This window comes from Camellia sinensis, chromosome 3 (assembly GCF_055761805.1).
Source record: "Camellia sinensis isolate YWXY chromosome 3, ASM5576180v1, whole genome shotgun sequence".
NCBI classification, from domain to species: Eukaryota; Viridiplantae; Streptophyta; class Magnoliopsida; order Ericales; family Theaceae; genus Camellia; species Camellia sinensis.
In genome coordinates this window covers 185,119,736-185,127,365 of record NC_138963.1, presented here as the reverse complement: position 1 = coordinate 185,127,365, position 7,630 = coordinate 185,119,736, and the positions used below count along the sequence as shown (strand labels likewise).

General features: G+C 39.8%; 1 pseudogene; it reads right to left on the bottom strand.

The window, feature by feature from the left end:
* Window positions 1–4,473: 4,473 nt before the first annotated feature.
* On the bottom strand, window positions 4,474–6,345 carry LOC114268725 (7-deoxyloganetin glucosyltransferase pseudogene; annotated as a pseudogene).
* Window positions 6,346–7,630: the final 1,285 nt, after the last annotated feature.

Genomic DNA, 7,630 nt, shown 5'->3' with positions numbered 1-7,630 from the left:
CATGGGCATGACAACAAACGGAAAAGGAAGCCTATAGTCGGCGACCTCTATATCACAACCTCGAACACCTTGTTTCAAGATCAACTCACCACCCAAAGGCGATACCACACAAATAGGAGATGCTAACTGTGCTAACTCCAATTCCAAAACAGATGCAAATGCAGCAGATACAAAAGAATGAGATGCACCCGTGTCTATCAACACACTAGCAACCGAGTTGCAAAACAGAAAAGTACCTCTCACTACTGATGGAGTTGGTACTAAATCTTGCGCGGTAACAGCATACACGCGCCCCGTAGGCCCCTGGTCTACCTGCTCACCTATCGGAGCAAAAGACTGCTGCACAGACTGGGATGACGAAGCTCCCGGATTGGCCCTCGAGGCCTGCACAGACTGAGCTGGCTGAAAACCCTGCGTCTGCCTAGAACCAGACGCTCCCGAAGTGGCACTCAACTGCGGGCAAAACCTCTTCAGGTGCCCAGGCTGTCCACACTGATAACAAGACAAGGGCTGCCCCCTGCCCAAACTCTGACTCTGCGGTCTAGCTGAAGAAGAAGCAGCTCTCTGACCCCCACCCTTCTGCGGGCAAACAGAAACCTTGTGACCCAACTGGCCACACTTGTAACAGGTGAAATCCCCCTGACCATCTCTCCCGGAGCCTGCACTCGGCACTGGGAAGGTCGATCTAGCAACACCACCCTACGACTGCTGAGGGTTAGAACCCCTCTGCATCCTGCCATCTCCCTGACCATCTTGGCTCCTCTTGGAGCCTCTCTGCCCCTCATCCTCCTCCTGCATCATGAGCTCCATATGAGCTGCAGCGTCCATTAGGTGTCTGTACTCCCGGATGTAAGACCCACCAACTCTCAACTTGAGGCCCCGCCTCAACTTCCGCTCAAACTCATAGCAACGGCGTTCCTCGGACGCCACTAGTTCAGGTGCAAACCTGGACAAACTGGTAAAGGTAGCCTCAAACTCGGCCACTAACAAGCCCTGCTGATTAAGCCGGCTAAACTGATCCCTCAGCTTCTCCCTAGCTGCTGCAGACAAAAACCTCTCCTGGAAAGCATTCACAAACGCCTCCCAAGTACCACCAACACGAGCCTTCTCGTACTTCCACCATTGACCCACATCTCCCTTCAGTTGGAAAGATGCCAAGGTCACTTTCAGTGCTCCGTCCTCGATGCCAAGCATCTCGAACGTCTTACTCATTTGCTCTAGCCACTCATCAGCCTTCAGTGGCTCCTTCGGATCCCCGATAAACTCATCCGGATTAGACCGGAAAAACTCCCTCTTCAAGAAGGAAGGCCCTGCCTCAGCTGCCTGATTCCCGGCTCTAAGAATACCCAAAGCTCCTGCTATCCCTCTGGCCAAGGCACCCATAGCCTGCTGACCTGCTGGCTCGGCCACATTGGCCTGGCCAACTCCCTCCTGCACTGCCGGAACCTCCTCCGGTAACGGTACTTCCTGCCTCGCAGGTCTACCACGCCTAGCACCTCTTCCTCGTCCTGACATCCTAATAAAGGTAACACAGAACATTAGCACATTCATAAATGTGCCGAAACTAAACACTCACGTCCTAATGCATGGACAACTGTAATTCACTCCACGTAAGCACATAAACACATAAGCACTTACGAATTTCATTTCCGGATAATGATAGTCCCGAGGCGTTACTAGAGTTCCGGTTAGAAATAGCATTGATCAAGTGCTTTTCCAACAAGACTCCCAGAAACCCAAGGATCCAATCAACATCCTAGAAATTAAATCCCATACCCACATAGTCACATAAGCATGTTATCAATTAAGCACATAGCATATGATACTACATCTAAGTCTCTATCAAGCGAGACAAACCCATTGTGATACTAATCACTTCCCACGTACCCAAAGTATTCGAACCCGGTACGCTCTGATACCAAGTTGTAACGCCCTCAAAATAATAACATTGAACCCATTAAAAGAGACATGCATTGATATCCAAAGGTTCCACATTCTTTCATTTATCAGAGTTTCATTACAATAAGTATTACATGTTAACAACAAAAGCAAATGCCCTATGGGCTTACAGCTTTCCAAGCTAACACTTGGTTACAACAAAAAAGTACTAACTCATACACATTAAGCCCTTGGCTTGAATTTACATGTAATACATCAAAAAGTAAAACGACAAAAGTATGTCCGCCTCTAGCCTCCCAAGCTATGTCCTTGGAGGTGGCATGCTACCAGTACCTGAAAATGATATTCCCATATAGGGTGAGCCACAGCCCAGTAGAAATACACTAAACCAACCATGAGCAATGACTAAAAGATTAGCAATTGATAGATGGCCAACACTGATACATTCACATAAATCACATATTTATGTCATACGACTTATGAGTCCAAGTTACTTTTCATTTTCCCTTTTTAACAGATAGACATATAAACTCTATCCACATTCTCAACAGATATGTATAACAACAATATCCACATTCACAGATAAGCATATAAGCTATATCCACATTCTACAACAGATATGTATAACCACAATATCCACATTCACAGATAAGCATATAAGCTATATCCACACTTCACAAAGATAAGCATATGAGCTCTATCTTCACTTCTCTAGACAAGCATATGAGCTGTATCTACGGAGTTCATCCCCTATCTTCTCCCAACTCTATCCGGTTTAGAGGTACATCCCCCATCTTCCCCTAAACCGCGGAGTACATCCCCCATCTCCTCCTCTACACATAACGTATACAAACACATTGGTTCTATATACAATCACTCAATACATGTAGTTAATGTATTCTATCAATCGTCAAATTCCATGACACATTCCATTGATTAGTTTTTGTTTGCCTAATCATCATGCATTGTCTACAACAATCACGACTATCCTCCACCGATAGCCCAGAGCAGTTATTTCTAAACAGAAAATAAATGCATAATGGATATTCAATCAACATTTCATTTCCTCATTTCTCACAATTAATTATCCCAATTAATCAAACAATGTAATTAGGTCGTTATCCATAATTACCATTTCAACCCTAAGGTCCCATTTTCATCAATGATTCAACATTTATTCCATTTCTCTATGCCAAACATGCATCTAGGTTTATTATGAATAAAACCCCAACTTTTGTAAAATTGCACAAAAGCCCCAAACTTTTACCAAATTACCAAACCAACCCCAACATCTCAAAATACTAAAATTTAAAGACAAAATCCATAGAGAGGAGTAGGATATCCCTACCTCGAAGTTTGAGCCAAAAAGGAGATGAAGACTCGAAGATCAACGTGTTCCAAATCCCAACTTTTTCAGATTAAAACAAAGCTCTCAACGCCCTCTATCTTTCTAATAAAGGCCCTAGGCTAGATTCACACTCTAGGGAGATCAATTCTTAGAGAGAGTGTAAGTTTAGAGAGAGAGAGTCTCGGATCTATGGTTTGATCAAAAGGAAGGTGAAAAAGTGATGTTCAAAATCGCTACTGACCGCTGATATAAAACACGCTCGCTCGAGCGAAGCCTTCGTCGCTCGAGCGACCAGACACAGAAAACTCTCGCTCGAGCCAAGAAGTTCTCGCTCAAGCCAAAAACTCAAAAGTGCGCTCGAGCGAAGGAATGCTCGCTCCAGCCAACAACTCAAACCCTCAGGTCTGCAACCAGAAGCACGCTCGAGCGACAAACCTCTCGCTCGAGCGAAGAACAAACCAGACCGCTCGAGCCAAGAAAAACTCGCTCGAGCCAAGAAATGCAACTCTCAGGTCCAGAACCGGACGCAATCGCTCGCTCGAGCGAAGCCACTCTGGCTCGATCCACCAGACACAAACTCAACTCTCGCTCGAGCGACCAACTCCTTGCTCGAGCAAAGGTCCAAAAATCTGGGCAGCAACACTAGGCTCCCAAACACAACCAACCTGTAACAAACCTGCCCAACACATCCTATAACTCAATATACAAAGTAAAGAGGATGCAAACTAGATAATAAACAACTACTAACATCTACGGACACATGTTCGGATCACTGTACAACAAGGGTAAACCCGGGATCGCTATAAAATCTTTTTTAATGGTACTTGATAGCGTCACAAATAGTGTCTACCATGACATCAAAGTGTCACTGAAAGTCTTCAGCCTTGATGGTGTAATAACACTTACAAGTGTCACTGAAGTACCATTAAATCTTTTTGTAATGGCGCTTGATAGTACCACAAATAGAGTCTATCATGACGTCAAAGTGTCATTCAAAGTCTTTAGGCATAATGGTGCAGTGGTATTTGCAAATGTCACTAAGATGCACTTGTTTAAAGCGCCACAAAACTAAAAAATAACACTAAAATGATAGTTCAGTGGCACTTTCAATTGTTACTAATTAAGAAAATATTGTCGTGGGCACTGGAATACTTGCACATGATTATTTCAAACAGTAAAAAACTTATTTCAGAAATTGCTTGTAAGGTGGAAAATTGGCACACACACTAACTACTTTGATTTGAACCAGTAGACATAAGCACAGATCTGACCAATTTATCTAAATTAAGTAAGATGGCCTCTTCACCCAAATTCTTCCGCTCCATGACCTTTCTCTTCATCTCCTTCCCTTTCTCTCCTCCACCCATCAACTCTCTAACTAAGCTCTCCACCTCCTCTCTTCACATCACTGTTTATCTCCATCACTATACCCCACTCTTTGCAACAGAGCCAACAGTTTGTCAATTGCTCTGAAAAAAAAAGGCCAGCACAACATATGCAAAGACTTTCAAGAGTTGAATTCCATCCACAGTGCGTCAAGAACCCTCCAACTGATGGGTGACTCAGGACTTGTTCTTCAGGACACCAACTAGCCAATAGACCCCTTTCTTTAGTCTCATTCACAAAATCTGGTGGAAGAATTGCCGAGTCTCCGGCAACCAAATCAGGTCTAATGATCCACAAGAATGTTTTCTTGCTATTAGCAAGTCCCCAAGCGAATTCAATCAACTGTTGGGGTGTCATCACAGTTATGCTGCTAAAGTTTACGTAAACGACAGAGTTGGGTTCTTTTAAATCAAGGCATGGAAGACAGTCATGTTGCTTTTTCTAGAGACTTGATCCAATGGTGTTTAAGTGATTTTGTGGGATTTGGTTGAGGAGTGATTGAAGAGGACCAAGGGTGTAGATAGGTGGGAGCATTGTAGATAGTCCTTCCAAAACATCATGCTCGAATTTGTTGAAAATGATCGCTGAAGCTTTGTGAGCTACGTCCAAAACGAAATGGATGTTTGGTTCGGTGGCTCGAATGAAACTTGGGAGATCCTTCAATCGTATGCCATTCATGCCTGGTATCTAGTCTATGACAGTGTCTAGATAACCATTGGTTAAATAACTTTTATCTACAAATTCAAAAAAAAAAAAAAAAAAAACATTGGAAAAATACTATTCATAAATTGATAGCCATCGTACAATAGTGTCTACTATATGTAAGGTACGCTATAATAAATTAATATTTTAGAAATAAAATTAAGAATGAAATATTTTAATTGTCAAAAGTGTTATTAAATTATTTACAAAATTAAAATTTAGTGATGAATTATTAATCTTTTTAGATCAAAATTTTTGTGTAAAAAATTAAATATTTTTGGTTTGAAATTATTTTATTTTTTTAAATGTATTTATTATCTATAAACATAATATAATTATAAAAAAAAAAGAAAAAAGAAAAATGATATAGAAGCCCATTTTCTGGATCTATTTTTTAGACTCAATGACATCGTAAGTGATATGATTAGTTGATGTTCAAAGAAGAAATGAGAGAGTATTGTCTTAGATATATTAATTGATTATATCATTGAGTTTTAAAAATTAGGTCTAATTTTTGGATTTTTATAAAAATGCCCTCAAAAAAATGAAGTACATAACTTTATGTAAAACCCTATATATTGAAACAAATTTCTTACACTAGACACAAATACAAGTATTGCTAGGTCCAAAAGTTAGACTTACTTTTTAAATCCAATGACATGGCACTCTATTAACATATCTAAGTCAACTCTCCCTCTCAATTATTCTTTAATCATCAACCAATCATCTTAATGAATCTAAAAAGTGGGTTTATTTATCATTTTCTAGACAAAGACTCGGATGAGGTGAGAAATTTATGTATTTATAACATTACTAAAAAATAATTAAAAAAGAATGTTTTTAAAAAAAATAAATAAAAGAATAAATAGTAAGTCCCTTTGAGTGGAGTAAGACCCTTTTTCCATGAGTTTGAGATATTGCATACAGCCCATGAAGCCACTAGCATTCGAAGTGTTGAAAAAAACATCAAGGATGCCTAGTTCTTGAGCCGCTTTCACAGTGAACCCCATTGTAACATCTAAAACTACGCAAGTCACCAGAGGGTTGAGTTTGGCGAGTAGGACTCTAAAAGGATCTAAGAAGTTGTGCAAAATAGAGTGACAGAGTTACGGGATGTCCTAAGTGGCATCAACCTCGAAGGGAGGGACGCGGTGCCAAAGAGGGAGTGGTGGCCCTAGGATTTGAGGAGGCGGTGGTGGTTGAATTCGGCGTTGACGAAGGTGATGTGGAAGCCCTTGTAGTGGAGTAGCTTTGCTAGTTTCAACATTGGGTTAATGTGGCCTTGTGCTAGGTATGGTATGCACACCGCATGAGAAGGGCATGGGCTTGGTGGTTTTTGTTGTGATTAAGAACTCATCTCTCTCGTGGCATCATGTTAAGATTCAAAAGAGCTCTTCTTAAGAATTTATATATGGCTAGTTATGCCAATCATACAAATTCCACTCTTCATCTATTTAACCAAAAACACTTTTTGATTGTTGGTTTGGGTTGATTTAAATGCAATCCGAGACACAAAAAAAGAAAAAACAAACATGGCGACATGGACCTTCAGCTAAATATATGAATGACAAAAAAAGGATTACTTTTTCTAATAACTATTGTAGTACAATAAATTTAAAAAAAAAAAGAAAAAAAAGAAATGATGGCCTTGTTTGGTTTGTTTCTCAGAAAAATTTTTGGGGAAAATTCTCTACAAACAAATTTTCAAGAGTAATCAAACCAAACAAATTTTTTTTTTTAAAATCTCAAAATTTTATTTGGTTACCTACTTTCTAAAATCATTCTCTCTTTCATGTACATCAAATCAATCACTTTTTTTAAAACTCTCTCCCCAAAACAATTTTCGAAAACCGTTTTTGAAAAAAAGGCAAACCAAACAAGTTTTTGAACTTTTTATCTCAAAAACTACTCTACAAACACAAACCAAACATTGTCAAAATACATTTGAAAATTGTTAAAAATTTAAATTTCTTTTGTACATTTAATTTTAATATGGCTATATTATACTAAGAATGAATGTCACCTCAGCCAAAATTATTAGGTATTACGTGTTTATACTTTTTCATCAATCATCATGTTTCCTTATGTTTCTCAATTACCTAATTCAAAATCATAATATCTTATGTTTTCCACCAATCATAATATACCATCGAGTATCACGCCGTACTCTAAGATTACCTACTAATTCACATTAAGACGGCATGGACTCGGTGGTTTTTGTTGTGACTGAGAACTTATCTCTCTCATGGGCATCATGTTAAGATCCAAAAGAGCCCTTCTGAAGAATTTATGTAC